The following is a 26,666-nucleotide window of genomic DNA, read 5'->3' as shown; positions in this document are numbered from 1 at the left end:
TTGCGCCCAAAAATATATAAAAGAGGCAAATGAACAATCTGCCTGAACAAAGTGAAAGAAATTCAACACCACAAACACCAATGCACCAGGAATGTGAAAGAGTTATTTTAAAGAAGTGCCGAGTCATTCCGCCGGGAAGGCAGCCAAGCCTGCCGATGGAACTGGGGCTTGGCAATATCTCTGGCAGGGGCGTGGCTGGGTCGGTAGTTTTGGGTAGGGAGTGGGGGCGGGGTGGGGAGTGAACTTGAGGTTTCTCCAACAATCGCTGCGTCTAATGTCAAAATATATTGTCGAACAAGCAGGGTGCGTGAGAGGGGCGTAAGCGGAAGTCGAGAGGTGTGCGGATTGGTAGGAGTACTAAGGGAGAGAAACGCAATATTGTGTACAATAAGTAACATTTTTCAGGGCTTCCAAAACAGAAATGAGCGAGTGCGTGTGCGTTTTTGTCAGTGTGTGCAATGAAAAATCTCAGGTGAAATCCGACAGACCCTCACCGTACCCGACTGAAAGCACCCGTACCCAACTATTCATCAGAAAATACATTTATTAGGGGGGTATAATACCCCCCCCGCCGCCGCCTCCCCGAAGCTACGCCGAAATTACGACCCTGGTCTCTGGTGTGAGGTTCCCCATGACTACGGGCAGGAACACTACAGTCCACAGGAGTAGGAAGTCTGCGTGCATTTGTCAAGGAATCCCTGGATATGACCGTCATCTCGATAAACTTGTGCCTCTGACAGGCCGGTGGGGGTGGGGTTAATCGGCCACACGTCCTTTCAGCCTTTCATTGGGCGCACAGAATGCGAGGGATAAGCGCGCCAGGAGGCCTCATGACCTATAGCAGCCTGTCTCCTGCACCACGCCCACACAATATGGCGGCCGAGCAGCATGGCCACCATCAAAATAATACAAGAAGCGGAGATCCTACGGAAAAAGTTCTTGGTTCTTCTGCCCCTTCTGAAGACCAAGGACAGCTGAATCTGGCTACTTGACCCCACAATGATGATCATTACTATGGATGGTAAAACTAACAAAAGCCACACCCGGAGGACTTGGAATGCTTCTTGGAAATGCTGGAACCTTAAAATGTGGTGTAGCCATTTCCTCTGGCCAGGAATGCCCGATGAGGGTCACGCATCCCACTAATGAAGCCAATTTGGGTTTTGATCACGGATCGCTTCTATACCACCCAGTATTTCCCTCCAACTGATGAGTGGCACCATGCTTTGAGTGAATTGCTCAATGGAAAGAACTGGGATATATGACCGTCTTTTTAATCCTCTGCTGTGAGCATGAGGGTGCATGCCCCCAAGTGGATACCTGGGCTGAAGGACTGGGAAAGTTCCAGAAGACCTAAGAGGCAGACCTGTCGCAAGCCGGAACAAGAGCAGCACCTCTAGGGGATCTCATGGTCTCTTCTCCACCGACAGGGATCAATTTGGATCCAAACTATAGAATAAGAGAATGACTGTGGATTCATGGTTCTCCCTCAACATGTCTATGTATGCATAGAGGCCCTCCTGGACTCTCTTTGTCACACGTACCGTACCCCCTTCGGTTGTACAAAATTCAACCCGCGAACAGTAAATGAAATGTCGAGCATAGTAACCTGGGTACAAGTAGCCCAACCATTCACATTTAGTCTTTGGCTACTACTGAGATCATGTGACTTGCACCCAGGGCATGCCACCTCCATTGAATTTGAGTACCGGGCACAGTTTGGCTCACACAGTGCCCACAGTCACCAGTCTCTCAGACCCTCCCATGGAGCTTTACCCTGTTCGACTAACACCATGGATGAGTAGACACTACATTTAAGTCACAGGTCTAGTTGTAGTCGAGTAGGAGCATTTTCATGAGTAGTACCTAATCTTAACTAAGCGCGTACATCGCGGGGCATATGTTATAGTTGGCTCAGGTAACTGTAATGGCGGAATTTCTATTGTTTCGTGCATGTACAATTGTCTTGAAAGTGACTTCTTACAAGGCGGTCTTATAAAAATTTTGCTTTTCTATATGTCACTTGTGGATGGTTCCCAAAAAGACTCCCTATGTCTGGATTCTTGGAATTAGGATGTCAATGTTTTCGGATTATATTTGTGATTTTGTTTTCTACTCTCCTTGCTGTACGTCAGTATCAGTCTCGGTGCTCCTCCTTCCTTCATTCCTGATATTATTTGTTTCTCTCTTTGAGTTAAATAATGTCTTCCCCCTGTGATTTTTTTACTCACTCTATTCAAACATTTATGTAGATCCCGTTGACTGAATCCCCTATGTTGTAATCTTTGTATTGTGTTTGAAAACTTTTCTTCTGCATCTGAATCTTTTGAACAGTTTCTCTCCATTCTGATCAATTCGCCACAGTGGATACTCTGGACAAGTGCTTAGGGGTGGAAACTGATCCCTTGTAGGATGCTATTAGCAGATGTTCCCTTTCTATAAAGCGCTGTATGGATTTTTCCTTCCTCTACATATATTTGAATTGTTAGTGTTACAGTATCGTAACCATAGACACGTATAATAATGGTCTGTCCTCTGCTTATAGAAAGGTTGTTGCATTCTTGTTTTACCATAAACCAGAAAAAACTACAGATCCCACAATGCCTCATAATTGGCTTGGGGGGGGACACGGTGTGTATATATATATATATATATATATATATATATATATATATATATATATATATATATATATATATTGCACACACACGGAGTTGGCGTGCTAAAGCCTCTTTGGACGGCGGGCTCACAACGGGGTACGCCAGCCCCTATAATTCCACACACTCCTGGTCGTGATTCCTTAGTTGAAAAACCAGAGTCGGAGCCCAATTGTTTTACGTTGCTGTCAGTTTATTGGCAGAACAAAACCCAACGCGTTTCAAGATCCACCGATCTCTTGCTCACGGGTGGGGCTATGCTGGTACTGACCTTCATTTAAAGAGACATGGTGTTTACAATTAGTGCACGTGTGTGTAGACATAAAGAAAATATCACATATGCTCAGTCTGTTCATTGTAAATCACGTTTCATGTAAACAATTATACCACTCCTCACAAAAATATGGGAATAGATAGGGAAGCCGAATATAATATTATTCAAACTCTATATACAATGGTTGTATTCCATGGGAAATTAATCAGTTTACCCAAATAACCTGCGCGCTTGCGCAAACCACAATGTCCGGTTCTGTGTTATTGACACACGATCCCCGATTCTCATTCAATTATTATTTTGCCCCAGTGGGCCAAAGTTCATCAATTCAATCAATATTGGCTTCCAATGATGCCCAAGTGGGCAGTAGTATCTCCCATATCCTGTAAAGGAAAAAAGAAAACAAGACTGTAGCAATATTCTACGATATTTACATTTCAAATTTGTGCAAAAAGAAATTATCCTTGTTAAAAACAATTTAAAATTTAAATTCCAGATACCAAAAGAAGCAGCAGCCTATTCACATACAAGAAACCGTATTCTATGTTTGGAGGTGAATGGCTAGCTCCTCACCCAAGTTGTGTCCATTGGGCTGCAAGGTATTGTACATTATAATGTATTTTGATTCCAACTTGCGTAGCTCTAGCCACCTATTCCCTCCCCTCTCATTAGGTTCAACGCTGTCCAATACACAGAATTTCATCAAATTTGAATTTTTGTTGTGTACCTGTGCAAAATGCCTCGCTACCGGGTACTGCTGATTCTCATTTCTTATTGCTCTCTGGTGCTCTAGAATTCTTAACTTTGCTTGTTTGGTAGTGCAGCCTATGTAAAATTTTTTACACGGACACTCTAGAGCATATACCACATACTGTGTGGTGCAGCTGAGATGCTTGGTGATTGTATGGGCACTTCTGTCTTTGGATAATTGAATCGTTTTCCTAGTACAACTGTATTTGCAGGCTTTACATCTAAGACATGGAAAAAATCCTTGAATAGAATTAGTTTTCTTACTCTCTACATTGGAAGCCAATATTGATTGAATTGATGAACTTTGGCCCACTCTGGTTTTTCAACTAAGGAATCACGACCAGGAGTGTGTGGAATTATAGGGGCTGGCGTACCCCGTCGTGAGCCCGCCGTCCAAAGAGGCTTTAGCACGCCAACTCCGTGTGTGTGCAATTTTGAAAATAATTGCTATTGCCCGCCTGATTTATGGCTACACTGAGCTTTGGGATTCGCAATGAGAGCAACAGATGCAGGCTTTGAACTCGCGAAAGCTTGCAGTGATATCCGACAGGGTGTTATCGAGTCGGACTGAAAGTTAAGTTTAAAAACGATTTCCCGCCCCGGATTGGGTGAAAGTGACAGCCAGTGGTCAGGCTATACGGAAGAATACGCTGCAACAACAACATACCAGCTGGTTTGTTGTGTCGAAGGAATGGCGGAAACAAGTTTGATGAAATTCTGTGTATTGGACAGCGTTGAACCTAATGAGAGGGGAGGGAATAGGTGGCTAGAGCTACGCAAGTTGGAATCAAAATACATTATAATGTACAATACCTTGCAGCCCAATGGACACAACTTGGGTGAGGAGCTAGCCATTCACCTCCAAACATAGAATACGGTTTCTTGTATGTGAATAGGCTGCTGCTTCTTTTGGTATCTGGAATTTAAATTTTAAATTGTTTTTAACAAGGATAATTTCTTTTTGCACAAATTTGAAATGTAAATATCGTAGAATATTGCTACAGTCTTGTTTTCTTTTTTCCTTTACAGGATATGGGAGATACTACTGCCCACTTGGGCATCATTGGAAGCCAATATTGATTGAATTGATGAACTTTGGCCCACTGGGGCAAAATAATAATTGAATGAGAATCGGGGATCGTGTGTCAATAACACAGAACCGGACATTGTGGTTTGCGCAAGCGCGCAGGTTATTTGGGTAAACTGATTAATTTCCCATGGAATACAACCATTGTATATAGAGTTTGAATAATATTATATTCGGCTTCCCTATCTATTCCCATATTTTGTGAGGAGTGGTATAATTGTTTACATGAAACGTGATTTACAATGAACAGACTGAGCATATGTGATATTTTCTTTATGTCTACACACACGTGCACTAATTGTAAACACCATGTCTCTTTAAATGAAGGTCAGTACCAGCATAGCCCCACCCGTGAGCAAGAGATCGGTGGATCTTGAAACGCGTTGGGTTTTGTTCTGCCAATAAACTGACAGCAACGTAAAACAATTGGGCTCCGACTCTGGTTTTTCAACTAAGGAATCACGACCAGGAGTGTGTGGAAATATATATATATATATATATATATATATATATATATATATATATATATATATATATATATATATATATATATACCTTTTGTGAAGAAAGATTCCCCTACCATGACAAAGACCCAGTGAGGTTGAAATGTATTGGTGGATAGTTCTGTGATTAAATAAATCCTTGAAATCGAGTTCACGGAGTGGCGCGTACCTGGTTGTGAAAGAATTGCCTAGGGTGGACTGTCTAGCCCCAACGCCAGCCCCCACTGTTGAGCACACCAAGGTTTCAGATCGAATTGTGTAACAATTGACAATCAGCGGCACCCTGTACAACACGTGGAAGGAGAGCCCACTCGCGTTGAGGACCGTTCGCTGGAACCCCTGCACGGGCGTCTTCCCAAGGTGAGTACGATGAGACACGCTGATATAACATTATTGTAGCTGAAGCGGCCCAGCCTCTGCAAAATGGAAAACAACCATTACAATGCAGTCATTACATCGCATGCCATTACAACGCGGTCATCACAACCCAAATGCCGTTACAACGCATTGGCATCACAACGCAAAATGTTACCACACATTTGCCTTTACAACGCATGCCTTTACAACAAATTTAGTTGTAAAGGCATGAATGGTAAAGCCATATGCGTTTTATATGGACGTATTAGGTAAGCATTAAGTGTTTGTATATAATGTGTGTATGGGTTTTTTGGGTTTAGGGTCCGAATAGGTTTTTGGGTGGCAAGGTTATTTTTAGGGTGGGTATGGGTTTTTGGGTGGCAAGAGTAAGTTTAAGGTTTAGGGTGGGTATGGGTTTTTGTGTGGTAAGGGTAATTTTAGGGTTTAGGGTGGGTATGGGTCTTTGCGTGTCAAGGATATTTTTAGGGTTTATGGTGGGCATAGGTTTTTGGGAGGCAATGATATTCCTGGGTTTAGGGTGGGTATGGGGTTATGGCCAGCAAGGATATTTTTAGGGATTCGGATGGGTATGGGTTTTTGATTAACCAGGATATTTTTTGGGCTTAGGGTGGGTATGGGTTTTTGGGTGGCAAGAGGTTATTTTTAGGGCGTAGGGTGGGTATGGGTTTTTGTGGCAGCAAGGCTATTTTTAGGGTTTCTGGTGGACATGGGTTTTTGGTTGGCAAGGTTAATTTAAGGGTGTATGTATATTGGTGTGGCAAGATTAATTTTAGGGTTTAGGGTGGGTATGGGTTTTTGGGTGGAATGCTATTTTTAGGGTTTAAGGTGGGAATGGGTTTTTGGGTGGCAATAGTAAAGTAAAGTAAAGTCCACAATCACCCGTAAGGGTCTCTAGGCGCTGGGGGCCGTCGGGAAGATTAAGCGAGCTATTGCCCAGAGTCACATGGTGCTGGGCTAACCTGCCGCCGGAGCCGGGGATCGAACCGTGGTCCCCAGATTCCAGCGTCAGTCGCCCTGGCCGTGGCGCCACACCTCTTCCATAGTAATTTTAGGGGTTAGGACGGGTATGGGTTTTTAGGTGGCAAGTGAATTTTTAGGGTTTAGGGTAAGTAAGGGGTGAGTGGTTGTAGGGTTTAATGGACTTTACAAATATATTTATGCAGCTATATAAAACCAAGGTGCCCGTAAGCATTTGAGAAGGCACACAACAGCGCTCTCACCATTCGGCATTGAAATGCAGCTTGTCTTAGTGTTCCGATATTCATTACTTCGTGCCGACGCGTTTCGAGGTTCAATTCCTTTTCTTCCAGGGCTGCTGAATAAACATTACATCATAAGCTCACATTGCGGCATCTTTTATTTCCATTATTGGCCTCAGTGGGCTGTGCTTAGTGCAATGTCCTTTCTGGTGCATTGTGGGATGTATAGTCCCTCGTGTGAGCATAATTATATCCCTTAGTAGGTTGATGCATATTTATAAATTAAAAGCATTGTACTGTCCTTAGTAGGTTTTAGAGCATTAAAGACAGTGTGCATCTGGAGCGCTGTGCCGCATGGTGTGAAGAAGTTTCACTCCACAGCCTCTCTAATGAAAATAAAAGATGCCGCAACGGTAAAACCTTTGAATGTAGCAGTTAAAGTTTCCTGACCTAACTATAACTTACTCCCCCGCAATGCACTGCTTATGAGCTCACATATTCCATCACTCAGGACATGGTCACTGACATCACTCACAACATCTCAAATGACATCACTGATGACATCATCCACAGAACCACTCACCCACAACCTCTCATACATCCACTCATACAAGCACTCACACCCCCTTACTCATCCACACTGCTACTCACATAGCCACTCACCCGTACACTACTCAAACAGCCATTCACACCCAGTCACTCACACTGCCACACAGACACTCACTCCCCCACCCAGACACTCACTCACCCACCCACTCGCTCACCCACCCACCCACTCGCTCACTCACCAATACACCTACTCACATACCCGGTCACTCACCCATACAGCCTCTCAACAGAGCTACTCACATAACCAGTTACATACCCATTCACCATCCATACAAGCCCTCACACGTCTACTCACTCACTCACCCTCACCCTCACAGGCACTCACACAGACACACCCATTATCCAATACAGCCACTCACTCACCTACACAGCCACTCACCTATGCAGCCACTCACCTATGCAGCCACTCACTCAGTCGCCACTCACTCAGTCACCCAAAAAGCCACTGTCAAACAACCATGCTAGTGTCTGTAGTTTTAGGAGCACCGAGCAGTAGAAGACTTGGGCGTTTTTGGATTGCGTGTTTGCGTCTTAATCCACCGGCGAACACAGCGATACCGTGAAGAATAATACGAGTTTGGAGCGAGGCTTTTGGATTATCGGTGTGGCGAGACATAGGATATACAGACAAGCACAGACTGTGTTTAGCAGAGGAATTCCTACTTGCAGTTTACCTGAAGGATTTAGATCCGTTACCAAGACTATAGCTCCTGGACACCATAGGTGGAACTGGGCTGGGAGATTTGTGAAACTATGCTGTGGTAAATGATTATGGTTTTTGTTGCCCATTGTCCTGATGAGGCCTGAAACTGCTTGACAGGCCGAAACGCGTCGACAGTTATCACCAATTTCGACACCCTCTTGATTTTGAAATTTCTTGGACACAATCCCTAGGAGTATAATTTGATTAGAAGCCATAAAGACATTGAGTTCGAGGCATGTGGGCTGCTAAATTCATATCTTTAGCATAGATCGCCGCCTAGTGTTGGGTCCGGATGATTGCACATTGTTGTCCTGGAAGAGTCTTCGAAGTATCACGAGATAGGTGGCTCCTCCCCTGGACTACAGTGCGCATGGGCATCGGCTCCATCCCCAGATTGTTTTTTTCCGACATTGGGTTCGGATGTGATTTCGACGCCTCCTTGTCGGAATCGAAAATATTACTACCTTAAGGCCAAAAGGCCTTCGTTCTTCGCGTCGGTATTGTTTGCGACCGGTCCCGAGCATCGTCCGACTCTTCGTGTCGGAATTCTGAGGAGTTTATTACTCTTCGCATCGAGGCCCTGTGCTCGCAGCAAGACCCGACGAACTCATCATGGAACGGAGTCCGTTCAAGCGCTGCCCCGTGTGTGGGTCCAAGTACCCACACATCGACGTGCATCCAGTTTGTAATTAATGTCTCTCGCCAGATCATGACGAGGACAACTGCATGGCCTGCTCCAAATTCAGGTCAAAGAAAACACTCAAGCATCGGCGCGCGGCGCGCCTGGAAGCTTTACACGCAGCCCCGGCACCCGACGACATATTCGACGACCCCGCAGAAGAGGGCCTGAGCCATCATCTTCAAATTTCGCCACCATCGACGGAGGTCGAAGCCGATCCAGAGGAATACATCGAAGGACAGTACCAAGACCTTGAATACGTCGATGAGGTAGGGGACGACGAAGAAGTCTATGGGGCCGCGGAAGATAGCTCAGAGGAAGAGCTATGCCCCGAACGTTACTCGACGCAGGCTCAGGTCACGGGATCGCCACTCGGCCTTACCCACGACCCTGCACCGATATCCCCAGCCCCGCCTTCTGGCCCGGCCACGGATACACCGGAGGAGCCGTCGTTGCGCGTATCAAAACCGAAACCGCAACCATTGCAGTCGACAACATCTAAGATGGCCGGCGTCACGCCTAAACCGAAACCGAAACCTACGGCCTCGACGGCGCCTAAGATGGCCGAAAACCCGTCGAAAACGAAACCGAAACAAACGGCTTCCTCGACGTCTAAAATGGCCGACGTCCCGTCCAAGATGACGAAGCCTGCTCCGTCTTCGTCTCCGTCGCCCTCAGGCCCTCCACAGTCGAAGAAGGCTGTCGAGTCACCTGCGCCACACACGGTGGCCAAGGACACATCCTTGAAGAAGGTGGTCCATCACGTCTCGACGGCTGCAGCGTCGACCTCCAAACATACGGTCGAAGCGAAGATCACTAAAGGCCAAGATCCAAAAGCCGGAGCCACTACTCCTCGGCACAAAGATGCCGGATCTGCATCAACGGCGTCGGCGCCTAAGACTGCTGCAGGGCAGCTTACCGTTGGAATCGAGGAATCATCGGTGCCTACATCTGCCACGCCGGAATCGTCCCAAGCAGACGAACATGAAGCATCGGTTACCAAACCCTCGGCTTCATTTACAAAGAAGGTCTCCGACTCCCTCAAACGGATTCGGGAGAAAGCCGTGCCGTCGACGAAGGCTGCGCCGTCGGATCCAAAACCGGTGGAGCCAACTGCCAAACCGTCGACGAAACTTCTCTACACCCTGCCACCGAAGGTGGCACCAAAGGCGTTTGCACCCAAGACGGTGCCAAAGACCTCGGGAACGTCAGAATATTCGACGCCCAGTGCTAATTTGCCTCGACAAACAGCGTCAGAGGACGAATCAGAGCATTATATCGATGCCCACACAGGGACACTGACACTTTACAAGAGAAAGATCACTTCCCAGCCACTGGAGTCTTTTGTTATTCCACTAAAAAAGAAAAAGCAATCACAGGACATGCCTGCCCTTGTTGAACCTCTTTGCCCTCCACCTAGGAGGAGTCCAACACCTTCCCCCAACCAATCAGGGGGTGATGATGATGACCAAGATGAACAATACAACTTCCCTACTGGCAATGACCCTGATGTACAACAGGACTCATATGACAACGCTGGGGACCAGGGAAGCCATCAGGTGATACAGGACCCACAGGGTTTTGGGGCCCGTACATCACCAACAGAGGATTCAGCAGCTTTCAATGCTTTAATAGAGAGGGCAGCTGCAAATCATAATGTAGACATGCATGCTGACCCGGTGGAAGAGGATTTCCTGTTTGACACTTTCTCTGTCTCCGAAAGAACAGTCAAAACACTTCCTATGTTGAAAGGTGTCCTTAAACATGCGCCGGAGATCTTTAAAGAACCTACAAGAGCGAGAGTGGTAAACCCACGTATCGAGAAGAAATATAGGCCAGCACCTGGGGACCCTGCCTATATTCGGGGACAGTTGCCTCTAGACTCCTTGGTGGTCGCAAATGCCCGCAAGAGGGCCAACTCCCAAACAACGGGTGAAGCTCCTCCCCCCGACAAGGAGTCAAAAGTGCTTGAGGCATCCGGCAAGAGGGTGGCTGCGCAGGCTGCCAATGTCTGGCGTATAGCAAACACACAGGCACTATTGGCGCGTTACGATAGGGCGCATTACGACACCCTAGAACAGCTCCTTCAACACTTACCTGATCAGTTTAAGGAAGGGGCCGAGATGCTCATATAAGAGGGAAAACTCATCTCAAACGCTGCAATAAAGTGTGCGCTTGATGTGGCTGATACAGCGGCTAGGGGTATTAACACCAGTGTCATGCTAAGAAGACAGGCTTGGCTTCGCATATCTGGATTTAAACCCGATATTCAGACAACAATACTCAATCAGCCTGTCAATCCGGACAGACTGTTTGGACCAGATGTTGACACCACCCTGGAAAAAATAAAAAAAGACAATGAGACTGCTAAATCAATGGGGGCACTTCAGTCTCAACAATTCAGGGGAAACACTTTTCGTCGCTCAGGTGCGCGTGGTGTTACCAGAGGATAATTGGGTCAACAAACACAATTCACAAAAGGTGGTGCACAATCCTCGTACCACAAGCAAGGTAGAGGGGGTTACCGAGGTAACAGTGCCAAAGGCAGAGGCGGAGGGAACAACAACTCTCGTTCCTCTGCCGCAAACAAACAGTGACACCCTGTCACTGCCCCCCGACCATCCAACACCTGTCGGGGGGAGACTCCAGCAGTTCCTGCCGGTCTGGACGTCCATCACCACGGACAGGTGGGTGAGAAAATTAATCCAGTACGGTTATTGTTTGGAGTTAACATCCACTCCTCCCAACATTCCACCAAGACAACGTCCTATGTCGGCAGAGCACTTGCACTTATTGCAGCAGGAAGTGCTAGTAATGCTGCAAAAAGGAGCAATCGAACTCGTGCCAGTGGAGGAGGAAGGAACAGGGGTCTATTCCCTGTACTTCCTCATCCCAAAAAAGGACGGATCCCTCAGACCCATTCTGGATCTACGCCCTCTCAACAGGTATATACTGTCAGAACACTTTCACATGCTGACACTGCAACAGATCCTTCCCCTTATAAACCAAGGGGACTTCCTAGCAACCTTAGACCTCAAGGATGCTTACTTCCACATCCCACTCCACCCGTCCCACAGAAAATACCTCAGGTTCACCATTCTCAACAAGCACTACCAGTTCAAAGTCCTACCCTTCGGGGTGACTACTGCCCCCAGAGTGTTTACAAAGTGTCTGGCGGCAGTGGCGGCGCACCTCAGGAGACAGAACATACATGTCTACCCGTACCTCGACGACTGGCTCGTTCAAGCAAAATTGGAAACACAGTGCGCCTCACACATGTCCCACACTATTCAACTCCTTCACAGCCTGGGGTTCTCGCTAAACTACCCAAAGTCGCACCTTCAACCAGCCCATGTGCGGCAGTATCTGGGCGCGACAATAAACACCCTGACTGCTATGGCTCAGCCAAACACAGTCAGAATCAACAGCATTCAGTCGCTGATCCAACGATTCAGACCGCAACACTCCCTGCCAGCGAGGGTGTTCATGCAGTTGATAGGCATGATGGCCTCCTGCATCTTCATAGTCCCGCACGCACGGTTGCACATGCGCCCCCTCCAGGAATGCTTGGCAAATCAATGGACACAGGCTCAAGGACAACTGACAGACCTAGTGTTGGTGACCGGTCGGGCATACAACTCTCTGCATTGGTGGAATCCACACAACCTTTGCAAGGGACGACCGTTCCAAGAGCCTGTGCCACAGATTGTCCTAACAACGGACGCATCTCTCCAAGGGTGGGGAGCGCATGTGCTCCACTACACGGTGCAGGGACTGTAGTCGACCCAGCAACAACGGTTGCATATCAACTACCTAGAATTGATGGCAATCTTCATGGCGCTCAAGTCCTTCAAAGTACATCTGTGCAACAAGGTCGTGTTGATCCGGACGGACAACATGACAGCCATGTACTACATCCAGAAGCAGGGAGGTACTCACTCGCCACAGCTGTCTCATCTGGCTCAGAGCATGTGGAAGTGGGCCATTCAGAGGAACATCTTCCTCATGGCAGAACACCTCCCGGGCAAGGACAATCAGATGGCGGATCTGCTCAGCAGGTACAGCCATCAAATGCACGAGTGGGAGATACATCCATCAGTACTCCACCCGTACTTCCAGCAGTGGGGTCATCCAGAGATAGACCTGTTTGCCACAAGGGAAAACGCAAAATGCCAAAGCTTTGCCACCAGGTTCCCTCACCCAGAATCGCAGGGGAATGCGATATGGATGAACTGGTCAGGCAAATTTGCGTACGCTTTTCCCCCAGCGCCTCTCATTCCGCTGGTGGCAAGAAAGCTAAAGCAACACTCGATGACTCTCATCCTGGTTGCTCCAACATGGGTACGCCAACCATGGTACACCACGTTTCTAGAACTTTCCGTGGTACCGCATCAAAGGCTGCATCTCACCCCCAGCCTCTTGACTCAGAACCATGGCGACATTCAGCATCCAGATCCGCAACAGCTCAATCTGGCGATCTGGCTCCTGAGGTCCTAGAGTTTGGCTACCTCAACCTGCCTCCTGAATGCATGGACATCATCAGAGAGGCACGGAAGCCCACTACCAGAGCTTGCTATGCAGCAAAGTGGAAGCAGTTTGCCATTTACTGTACTGACAACAATATCAACCCGCTAGATGCATCCATTCCTAACATCATCTGCTATTTGTTACATCTTTACAAATGCAATCTAGCGTATGCTTCCATTCGGATACATTTATCCGCCATAGCGGCTTATCTCCAGAATAGACAGCACCTCTCTGTTTTCAGGGTGCCTGCCATTAAAGCCTTCCTGGAGGGACTGAAGCGAGTCATTCCTCCAAGAACACCACCAGCTCCACTGTGGAACCTCAATGTGGTCCTCACTCGGCTGCTGGGTCCACCCTTCGAGCCACTGCACTCCTGTGAAATTCAATTTCTAACATGGAAAGTGGCCTTCCTCATTGCTATTACATCGCTCAGGCGTGTTAGTGAGCTGCAGGCACTCACAATCCAAGAGCCTTTCATCCAAATACATTCTAACAGGGTGGTGCTACGCACTAACCCCAAGTTCCTTCCTAAGGTAGTGTCACAGTTTCATATCAACCAAACTATTGACCTACCCGCATTGTTCCAAAACCCTCAAACAGTAGCTGAACGAATGCTCCATACACTGGACGTTAGGAGGGCGTTGATGTACTACATTGACAGGACACAACACTTCAGGAAAACTCAACAACTTTTTGTTGCCTTCTCAGCACAGCACAAAGGCAACCCCATTTCCAAAGCGGGAATAGCCAGATGGATTGTTAAGTGCATCCAAATCTGTTATCAAAAAGCTAAGCGCACCTTAACAATACCCCCAAGGGCGCACTCCACACGCAAATTGGGGGCGTCCATGGCTTTCCTAGGGAACATTCCTTTAGAGGACATTTGCAGAGCAGCCACATGGTCCACACCGCACACATTTACAAAACATTACTGTGTGGACGTGCATTCCAAGCAGCAAGCAGCTGTAGGACAGGCTGTTCTCAAGACACTTTTTCAAGCTTCTGCAGCTGGCACGGGCAACCGCCCTTAATGGAGGGACTGCTATGTATTCTATGCTAAAGATATGAATTTAGCAGCCCACATGCCTCGAACTGAATATGCTACTTACCAGTATGCATCTGTTCTTGGCATGTAGGGCTGCTAACATTCATATCGCCCTCCCTCCTCCCCGGTGCCCGTAGCGGCTGCAGATACTATCTTGCATTCATCATTAGCATGGACATCCTTTACACTATTTCACTCCATCTCTGCCACAATGGCTAAAAACAATCTGGGGATGGAGCCGATGCCCATGCGCACTGTAGTCCAGGGGAGCAGCCACCTATCTCGTGATACTTCGAAGACTCTTCCAGGACAACAATGTGCAATCATCCGGACCCAACACTAGGCGGCGATCTATGCTAAAGATATGAATGTTAGCAGCCCTACATGCCAAGAACAGATGCATACTGGTAAGTAGCATATTCATTATTGCTTCCTATGCTCCTTGATATTTTGGTGTTCGAAAAGGAATTAAGGCCAGAAAAGACATTGCCAGTATTTTCCTTGTTTATAAATAATTGGGCTTCATACATAACCCAAGGATTAAGGGTTAACAAGAAGAAATTTTGATTTTGTTGATTGTTTTTTCACAAGATTTAATATTGTTGACTAGTTGATTCGTACATATGATAAAAAAATGAAAAAGGACTTTTAAAAGAAAGTTACAAATCATAACTGCTGTTTGTGTATTTTTTTCAGTTGGTGTTAATAGCCACTAGATGAACGTTATAATATTATGATAGATTGATTCTGTACAATTCATAATGTTTTGAGACAGATAATTTGTAGTATCTGTCCCTGCTAATAACTATTCTTTAAGTAAAATACCGTTGGCATCACTTGTCTTTAGTTAACCAGTGTCTGTAAAACAGCAGATGGCTGGGCTGTGAGTTCTCAGAGGGTGGGCTACACTCAGAGTCTGAACATTCCAAGTAGAAAGCTATGGTTAGAAGTCGGACCGTCCCCAAACTTTTATATAAGCATTTCGCAGCATTAAAAAAATTGCTAAGTAGCACCACAGTATCCCTGGCAGTGAAGGGAACTACTTTGTGTCTGTGCTTCTTGTGAAAGGGCAGAGTCCCGTCACTCACAGTGAACCCAGTCAGGGAAATTAGATCTTTGAGTGGCAATAGAGGGGTTTATTCATCTGTGGGGGCTGGCAAAGAGGTGGAGAGACCTGTGAGGGGCAACAAGGCCTGTGGCTTGAGAGACCGTGGGGAGAGAAAACTGGCAAAGGTGAGTACTTGAGTGCTGGCAGGTCAACCTATAAGCTTTCATGGAGCTTGGGAATGCCACAATTTGCACAGGGGTTACCTAAGTAATCTCAAAGGGGCATTGGGTTCAGCAGAAGATGGTCTGTAGAGAGCTAACGGATAGTTTCAGAGAGCCAGCTAAGAGGCTCCGATGACCAGCGCAGGTGGCATTGAGATGTAGCAAGGTGGGAGCGGTCGGAGCAGTGGTATAGTGACTCTGACATAATACCAATAAGGGCTGACATAATGTGGCACCTGAAGGTTTGAGAGCCAGCGCGATCTGCAGCCCCTACAGTAGGAGAGATCCTTACTTAGCCCGACTGACCTTAAGATGGCCGCCACACGTAACCACAACACCTAGAATAAGAGCCTTACAAGCCCTAAGGACCCCCCTCACTATCTGTATTACCATACCCCCAGATCCGCCCAGAACTAACCCAGATCAGCAACCACAGCATCCAGATCTAGAGCCTGGCATGCCCTAAGACCCCCCCTCACTATCTGGATTACCACACCCCCATGATCTGTCCAGCCAGCAAACAGCCCCATGCCCCCGGCCGAGGATGCCCAGCCCTTTAACTTGTTGCTCAGACCCCTAGATTTGACGCCTACCACCCTTATGGCACTCTAAGCTCGGAGACATAATCCCTTTGGCCCCTAATGTAGTTAGAACCTCCCCCCCTGAGCTCACAACCCAGCAGAAAGCCCGACGCCCCCCTGCCGAGGTTGCTTGGCCCCAGGTTGGCTGCCCCTCACAGCTCTAGGAGCCACAACTTACCGTCTAACAAGCCCCATTAACCCTGCCTCTGAGACAAGAGCCCTGCTCAAATTTGAATACAAGACCCACTCGGAACTGCTACCCCTCTGAGGACCCTACCCGGCCCTAGTTGGCTGTCACCCGACCATCGGAGCTCCGACATTAATGCATAAAGGCCCAGATCTGACACTGACGATAACCTTTAACCCTACCTCCAACTCACTCTCGGCTGTTCTAACCATCCCTACACTTCCAGTTCTCCCGTTCAGAGAGCGGATCCCCCCTGCGCACAACTCCCCCACTTTGGTTCCTGACTCGCCAACCCCCCCCACCCAATCCTTACCAACACATCTGAAACCCCATAGCCCAAACTCATACTCTATTAATTCCCCTGCACACCTCTCTGCTAAAATGAGACATAGCTTCAAACAGAAACTAATCCGACAACCCAGAGAAACCCTATTTACAGACATCTACCACTCCTCCTCCAATGGTCCGATTAAGATGGACCTTATTTTTCACACGGAGAGACCAGAAGACTGGATCTTCACGATCAGAACGCATCTCTACACCGCCAAAACCACATCCACGCCACACAGCTGCAAATTAACATCCCTGCTTCCCAATCGCTTGTCTAGAAGAGGGACCACATCCGTGACCATCTACACTAATGGCACTGTCCTCATTCAGGCAAACAATGAGAACCTTGAAGCTTTTGACTCCCTCTTCCCCTAACTTCGATCCACTCTCCCCCTCCTACCCCGCCCCGCCTCAATCCAACTCCTGCCTACCACTATGGCTAATCTTGAAGCTGTAGACTCCCTCTCCCCCCCACTTCGATCTGCTCTCCTCCACTTGCCTCGCTCTGCCTCAACCCTACTCCCGCCTACAGCTCTTTGGCCCCAACAAGAAACTCAATCCACACCACCACATGCCTCCACCACTCAGCTCCCTCGAGTCTCCATTCAACACAATACCCCTATCAAACACACGCAACAGCCCCCTAAGGTAAACACACCCTCACCCTCCTACTGGATCCACCCATCGCACCGACAGTGACCCCTTACCTCACCAGTTCCCTCACAGATCCCAGAAATTCAAAGCCATTTCTTGACCCACTCCACCTCCCTCCTAGGGTTTCTAAAAGAGACAACCTGCCCTACACAGCAAATAAGAGACAACACTGCTGCCGCCTGATCTATACCACACAAGGTGAACCCCCCAAGACGCCCTCATCCCCTCCCACGACTTAATGACACGACTCGCGTCTCTTGAAAATCAGATAGACTCAATCTCCCAGGGCCTAACAGAAATCCTCTCTAATCTAGGTAAAGCTCGCAGATACCACCAATCCCCTCCTTGGAGTCCCCCCACTGCCAACTCCAACGGCCATAAGAGCCCCTTCCAGCCCTCAGTAACCCCTGTAACTCAACCTCAGAGACCCCCTAGTAAGGTCTGGGAACCCGGGCCTCAAGTAGCCTCAAGAACCACAGTCCTCCCCTTTAGGACTCCTAGCCACCCTAATACTGATTCTAAATCCGCGACCTCAAGACCCACCAGAACAGAAGCAGCCATATCCGACATGGAAGCAACCGCTCTAGCCTCTTCCTATGACACACTACCCTCCGACTTCCCTAAATCCAAGTGATCACAGGTCTCCGAAAAGACCGTCCCAGCAACAAAGAGCTTTTCACCAACTGCTTGCTCATCAACTGCAGGTCAGCCACTTTGCATGCAACGGAACTAGCAGAGGCCATCCTCTCACATGACATTGACATTACGTTCCTCATGGAGACCTGGCTCAATGAGCTATCCCCACCATGCCTAGACCGCTCGTACCCCCTGGCTTCTCCCTCATCAACAAAGGCAGAAAAGACCAGCGAGGGGGTGGGGTAGCTATCATACATAGAGACAACATGTCCATCACGGAAATAAACTCATATGACTACCACACATTCGAATTTTTCTCAACCAACATCAAGACCAAAGACAATGGTTCCTTACTGTGTCATCTTCTCTATCATCCTCCAAGAAAAACTTCAGCATTCGGAGAACAATTATCCGACCTGATAGCTCAAGGTGCACTCGGCGATACCAATAATCGAACCCTTGGCGACCTGAACCTACGGTGGAATGAGACCAACAACCCGTTAATCCAATCGCTATCCAGTCTCCTTTGTGACAACAATCTAACCCATACTGCACAGAGGAGACGCACTACAAAGGAGCCACCTTGGATGCTATCATCGCTCAAAGTAATACAATCACTATCAATCACATACTCCCCGTCGACTGGTCAGACCCCCACATGATCTTATTACACATAAACCAACCTACTCTCTCTCAACCTCCTCTGCAAGACCCCCCCAAATGGTTGAGAAACCTCTCTCAGGTTCCATTGGAAGTCCTCGAAGATCAGATAAGCTCACTTCTCCCCGACTCCACTGAACACCTCTTCACTAACGACCTCACTGACTGTTACAATGCCAAGCTAGTGTCCATGCTTGACATAGTAGCTCCCCTAAAGCTCAAAAAGAGCAGAGCCATCACATCCAGATCATGGTTCAACTCTGAACCCAACCCCGAAAGGAGAAAACTAAGAGCCAAAGAAAAAAAGTGGAGGATTAATCCTTCCTGTATTCTCCGTGATCAACTCAAATCAGCCCGTAGGAAATACAACAACCACATCAAAAACAAAAAATCCAGCTTTTTCCGTGCGGCACTGGACAGTGCCAAAAACAGACCCAAGGAGCTCTATAGCATCATTAGACAACAAACCTCCAAGCCCGTGTCCTCCTCTGTTCAGGCATCGAAAGATCTGTGCGACAAGTTCGCCAATTTCTTCAATAAGATCACAAAAATCGAACTCTCACTGGACGTCATTGACACGCGCCACACGAAGATCAGCGCGGCTGGGTCACTTGATCTTTCTCCTGGTCCATCTCCCACCGCCTGGCTCAGTTTCCGTCCTATTCAAGAAACGGAGATAATCACGTTGATCTCCTCCAAACTCTCAGCCCATGTCCTAGACCCCATCCCTCCACTACTGACCAAAACATTGAAGCACGCTTTAGCCCCGCTCTGGAGCACGATCATAAATAGCTCCCTGAAAAACGGAGTGGTTCCTGACTGCCTCAAAATGGGTCAAGTCACCCCCCTGTTGAAAAAACCCGGACTAGATGCAACAGATCTGAACAATTATAGACCTGTGTCGAACCTCCCCCTTCTCTCAAAAACTCTAGAAAAATGTGTACTACTTCAACTAACCCAGCACCTGGACTTCATCAACCTCCTGGACCCCCACCAATCTGGCTTCAGAAGAGGCTGTAGCACAGAAACCGCGATTCTCAACATCATCGACGATATACATGGATCACTAGACTGACCAATGCAGCCTCCTCATTCTCCTTGACCTCTCTGCAGCATTCGATACGGTCGATCACAAACTCCTCATAAGGGCTCTCCAAGAAAGAGCTGGTCTGGGCAAGGTAGTCCTCAAATGGTTCTCCTCCTTTCTTCACAATCGCACACAAAAAATAAAAATAAAAAACTTCACCTCCGACCTCCAGCAAGTCAACAGGGGTGTCCCTCAAGGCTCGGTGCTTTCACTACAACTCTTTAACATCTACATGGAATCTCTCTCCAAACTACTCAGAAAATCCAACATCCACTTCCATCTCTACGCGGACGATACTCGGATCTATCTGGAAACAACCTCTCTCAAAGACGTACAAAGACTTAACGATGTCCTGAAAGATGTCCAACATTGGTTGTCAAGCAACCATCTAAAACTAAATCCTCATCTCGAATAAGGAAGATAACCCCCAAATTGCCGAATGGCTAAAGGCCATCGATGCACTCAATGGGAATCTCACCCTAGCGGACTCTGTCAAATCGCTAGGCATCACTCTAGACCCAAAACTGAACATGACGAGACACATTAAGAACTCTGCCAAAAGTGCGTTCCTTAATCTCAGACTACTGAACAAAATAAAACCCTACATTCCGCCTAAAGATTTCAAACAGGCCACCCAATCTCTGGTACTGTCAAGACTGGATTATGGAAAGCCAGTCCTCGCAGGAATCCCAAAATCACATCTGGCTCCCATCAAAACAACGCTACATGCGGCAGCCAGAATGATCACCGGTATCAAGAAATTCGAGGATATCTCCTGAAGAACCGGTTAAACCCACTTACTGGGTCTCGGCGGCGGGGGTAGCGCCCAAGTCTTCCATACCTTCCATACTTAGTAAAAGGAGACACAGGAGCCTTCGTCTACAGGATGAACCCAGATTTATTCAATAGCCCGGGCTATGGAACAGAGTCCCAAGCTAGTCAGAGACAAGGCAGAGGAGGCTGCTGCTTCACTCTGCAGCTTACAAGCCTTTTATACTTTTTCATCCCAGTCTTTTGGCTGTTAGTTCATTGTTTAATCAGGGCAGTGTTTGCAGTTGATAACCAGATCCAGGCGATGTTTGTAGATGGTGACCTGGTCAAGGCTTGGTACACAAATCATTGTTCACTCAGCTTTGATCAAGGCTCAGTCTTTCAGGTCATTGTTCAATTGTCCTGGTCAAAGCCTGGTCCTTCAAGTCATTGTTTAATCACCCTGATCAAGGGCCAGCAGTCAGACCATTGTCCAGATAACCTGATCACGGTGTCAAGGATGTTTACCAGGCTGGGAGCAGGAGATGGAAAATAAATCATTTACTCAGGGTGTGAGTGTCTTGTGGCTTTCAGTTGAACTGCAAAGAACAGGGGGGGTTGGGTGTGCAACAGTTCCTGGGCAGAAATTCAGGCTGCAAGATGGTTTTTGTCGTGTCAGTTAGAATTTCCTCAGGCATCAGCAGAAATTACCAGGTAGGTCGTGTGGAAGTGTTTGACACGAGATGGCAATGAAAAAGCAATGGAGTCCCTGTACAAATGATGCCGATCAGAAGAACACTTTTCCTCACTCCCCTGCACTCAAGGAACTTAAGTGGCTTCCAGTGGAAATGCAGATTAGCTTCAGAACAGCGTGCCTCACCCACAAAGCCCTTCACACCGGCAAACCTGAGTACTTAGCGAAAAAACTCCTAAAAGCCAGCCAGTCCAGGAACCTGAGGAGCTCAAACTCCCTTCTACTCATCGCACCTAAAACTAGAAGAAAAAAAACTGCAGATCGATCCTTCACCGGAAGCGCTCCCAAAATTTGGAACTTCATTCCCCCTCAAATCAGAACCATTACCTCTTTTGTAGAATTCAAAAGCTAACTTAAAACCCTGTTCCTCAACTGCTCCGTAGGTAATGGATAACGTGGGGCTAATACTAAACATCGACCTCTGCTCGAGCTCTAAGACTCCGAAGAACCTGGAAAGCAAAAATGTCCTAAAATACCATGTGCCGCTCTTTTACTTTCCCCCTCTGTTAATATGTTTCCACTCTATCTTGTATCTGATGATTATCGGTTCTGTACCTACTGTAAAGCGCTCCGATACCCCCGGGTCTAGCCAGCGCTATAGAAAATTTCTTAAATAAAAAAATAAGGGTTATATTTAGGGCTTCTGGTTTTATGGTATTTATTTATCCATATTTATTCTTGGGTCATGTTATCTGTATTTATATTTATCCATATTTATTTTATGTTTTGCATATAAATGAAGGTGTAATACTGTACATTTCCATATTAATTTAACTGATAGAGGCACACTCATACTTTGTTGTCTTTCGTGTTTTAGCTATTTAAGCTGCCAAATATTACATAACAATATATCCACTGGTAAATGCTACATTATAGTACAAATGTATATTGATACATGCTGTTCAAACAAATTTCATCCTGGTTTGTAATTTTCCATGCTGTCCATCTGCTCAGCTGTTGGGCTCTAATTAATGAAAGACGGAGAGTCATTTAAAAGAAGCACAATTTGCTGTATTTATCCACTTTTAAAAATAAATGCAGACAGAAAACACATTGTTTTCTGTCTGTTTTTAACTGTAAAAATGGAAGACAGGTAGCCTTACTTATAATGTTGACAGACCAGGATCGATGAGTAAAGATGGCCCCAGAGGTGTAATCTGGTAAAACGGTCCTCTAGCTCTTCGGTCCCCCTTCTAAACCTCAGAGTATCTTGCCAGTTCTACCTTTACCGGTCACCATTCAAAGATCCTGTGTCAGAGCTCATCCACTCCCAACCCCTCCAATGGTGATGACCCCTCTCGTAAACTTCTCAAATGCTCCCACAACCAGCCTCCATTCTTGGCCATAAAAATCCATCCACTCCTCAGTAGCTCAGTGAGGCTACTGTGGAAAATTAGTACGGTTTGGTAAACATTATCTGCGCCATCTTGCCTTTTCCCCTGATGCCACACTTTTTGTCGTGCGCACCCGCCATTTTAGGTGCCTCGATCAGAACCACCCTCTGCACGCCACTGACCCCCAGCACAGCTCTTCGCCCTCACAAGCCCCCCCCCACGCACTGGCCACCCCCGCTCTCACATGCCCTGGGTCATAAACCCCTCTTCAGCGCAGCTCTGCCTCGGAATCCCATCCTGATCCCAGCGCGACACCTCCCTTCATTCCTTTCATGGCCCCAGGCCCTTCGATGCAAACCCCCTTTTCCTGTGTGCCCGTTTGTCTTCCTCGTTCCCAGGCCGCCACCTGGCCCTGCGGATACTGTTTATTGCCCCCCCCCGTACAGTAGGAAGCCTCCCCCATTAAAGGACCCTCAAATTGATCAAAGCCCCCACCCTATGAGATCCGATCAACCCCACACATCCCGTGAATCGGCGGAATGTCCAGCTGCGCGATAATCATCACCTGTTGTGACCGGGGTGGGGACTTCAACTGTAAATGTGTGTGGGAACGGGCCTGAAGGGGAGATTCCGAGGATGTCCTTTCATACTTCAAAGTATTGCAAGAATGTGTTACCTGCAATAAAGATCATAAACCTGTGTATAAGAGGCCAGGCCTCAGAGATGCGGTTAGAGCACCTCGTGACGATACTTGCTGTCCGAACTGAAGTGTTCTCCTCCGGAGAGAATAAAACTCTTGTTTCCTGCCTTCCAGTCTCCAGCGCCTGCCTCTTCATTGATTAATATTTTGTGGGTTCAAGAGGCGATACCGCCGGGCAATGCTTAAGGATCTTTGTTTATTGGTTGTTCCGTGACCTTTTTTACACTAAGCCACAGTATTTCCGGCCACCACAACCTTACAGGGGTTGGAAGGCTTGGAAGAGAGACTGAGATGGCCAGAAAAAAATAAGGGGTTTGGGTGGGGTGATCTAGAAGGTATTCAAGATGACTTGATGAATGTGTGAAAAGGGGTGGGTGTGGGAGAAGATTTATAGGATGGGTGCAGAGGGTCTGAGCTGGACTTTGTAGAGACACTGAATTTCTTTTTTTTAATGAAGGGAACTAGTCCGGGACAGTGCAAAGGAGGTTCTTGGGTTTGTTGGGTTCTACCCCATGCCACAAATCTTAATAATCTACTATTACACAAAAACACTATGTGCTGTGTTGGATTCAAACAAACATCTATGCAGCTAAGCATAGACTAGACTGGATCTACCGTGTGAACATGAAGGCTCGATCTTTAACCGTGGTCTCCTTGTCCATCCAGAATTCTCTGAATCAGCATTTCCCCCAACGTCTACCCCCTACACTCACTCTCACTTGCAAAAGATCTGATCGTCTGTATCATTAGCCGCCTCTTTAGATAAGTTTAAATCAGGATGAGAGTTTGAGGAGTTAGATAACACTTCAAATATAGCTTCAAAGGTCTCTGGATCTTGGCCTTTGGTGTAAAGGATTGGCATTTGTTACCATGTCTGTCAAAATAAGTTATCCACTACGATGACTATTAGAACCTTTTAGACCTGATGTTCAGTTGAAAATTATTTTAAGGCAGCGTCAGCACTGACTTACATAAGGAGATAGTGGCCAATTGTGTTCACCCTTTGTTTGCATATCTGCCTGCTGGCACATTCCTGTTGACATCTGGGCCCAGTATAACAAAACCATACTTTTGGTTGGTTATCGAGGGTAAACATCCTTCACAATGCGGTCAAAACACTGTGGTGCCATTACGACGCGTCTTTTACAACGCAAGTCGTTACCACGACTTGCGCAGGAGGGTACTCTAGACTAAGGAATAGTAGATTTACTATTCCAACACCTTCCCTACTGTACGTAGGCTGGAGTTGGAATAGTAAATCATACTATTCCTAAGTCCAGCGCCCTACAGCGCAAGTCGTGGTAATGACTTGCGTTGTAAAAGATGCGTTGTGATGTACCGCGATCATTTTGATCGCGTTGTAACATCATACATCCGTTATCGAGCGCCCATGTAAATGATTATGTTTTGTTGTACTTTGTACAGTTGACTGGTAAATAGTACCCACGTTCTGGTATTTAGTTATTTAGTTGTGTAAATATTGACGTTCCTTTGCTAATTTCCAGCCGCCGGCCAAATCTCACATGCTCTCCGCTATTTAACCAGCTGTCAGACGAGTAGTAACGTTTCTTGCTATTTGCATGGCCATTGGTCAAATTGTGCATCTGTCTGCTGTTTAACAAGTGGCTGGTAGACAGTTTAATGTTGTAGTAATTGACCAGTTGTCTTAAGTATAAAGCTTGAGGCAGTGGGACTTGTAATGCTGGACTCTGGAGGGTAGACACTTCATTACTTCACTCTCATGATGTAGGTGACTCTATACACGCAGAGAAGGGGACTTTTCTGAAAATCAGAGGGCTTATTGAATTTTTAAAAGGTTGTTTTATGTAAGAGGGAAACCCATGAGGCTTGGTTCACAAAGAAAAGAAAAATCTATGTAGGATGAAATATGCCATGTTAAGGGGCTCCTTGAAGTGGGTGGGATAAGACTTGCAACAAGTTAGTGAGGTGAGCAAATGGAAAACTTACTAGGGTTACTTATGGGTTATTTGGGTTCCTGCAGAAATGTTGGCCTAATAGGAAAAATGCATGGACATTTTGATGTAGATATTTAAAAGACAGCTGTTTCTAAAGACCTCTTTTTCATAACCGAGGATAATCTTGATTAGGGAGCCCACTTATAGTGTCTCTGTGTTGAATCTAAAGAGACTGTGGTCTCATTTCAGTAGAAAAAAAGCATGCGAATAATAACCTCTTTAAAGTCTGGTCACGGATGATTTTACAACAGAGTTTTATTCTATTTTCGGGTCCAATTGGGCTAGATTTTCTGGGCGCAAAGGTCTTGTAGTTGGTTGAATGATAGAACAATTTATATTGTAGATATTGAAATTGGAAGCTTTGCAAGAACGTTTACAGTGATACTGAAAGCATTTATCTACTTGATTTATTCTTTTAAGGTGGGATTAAGTAGTTTAATATTGGAATTCCTTTAGATCAAAAAAATCGTACATTAAGTGGAATTCATTTTTGCATCAGTTTGTCTTGAAGATCAAAAACCTTTTGACCGAATAAGTTAGTTATGTATGAGGCAAAGTCTAGAGAAATGTAGCTTTTCTGCTGTATGCATGATTTTATATCTATCATGTATAGTAAGATTAAAGAAATCTTTCCACTTCTGGGGCAGTATGAGGGGGCAAAAGCTCAGAACTCGAGAACCATCCTTTAGACACAATAATGTCCACTCCAACAAAGGGTTTTATTAGATAAAAGAAGTCACTTTAATATCACAGCAAAACCAAATATTAAACAATTCAGTGTAGGTGTCAGTTGCAGGGTAATCTACACTAGTCAGTGAGGCACCACAACCCTCCAGGGCCCTCTAAGAGGTTGGCTAATGTCTCTAGTCCCTGGTCTGGAGTGGTTCTTGGCAGTAGTTGGTCACCAGTGCAGTTCACTCTTCATTACCCCACAGACTAGATGCATGAATAAAGTTCAGTGGTTTACACCATCTTGGGTTCACCTGGACCAAAGTCTTTGGCTCATGTGGGATATTATTGCTCGCGCACTCACCCGTTTGTGCTCCTCAGATCTAGGCCCTGCTTTTACCTGGTCTGTGAAGATGCAGCTCTGGGGGTCACCGGTGGGAGCATTCTGCGGGCCCTCTTCTGCGGCTATGGCTTTGTTGACCAGTGGCCATGGCAGCTGTCCATCTCCAACCATGACCTGCTAGCGGGATACGCATGGGAGGTCTGCATGGCAGGCATATGTTATTTGTAGGTCTGGTTCTCAGGAGACGGTTGCCACCTCCAGGATGATCAGAGCTTCCACTTCAGCAGGGATGAGGGGTCTTCATCTTTGACGTTGGGCAGAGGCA

Source organism: Lissotriton helveticus, chromosome 2_2 (genome assembly GCF_964261635.1).
Source record: "Lissotriton helveticus chromosome 2_2, aLisHel1.1, whole genome shotgun sequence".
NCBI lineage: Eukaryota > Metazoa > Chordata > Amphibia > Caudata > Salamandridae > Lissotriton > Lissotriton helveticus.
This window is presented reverse-complemented; position numbering follows the sequence as displayed.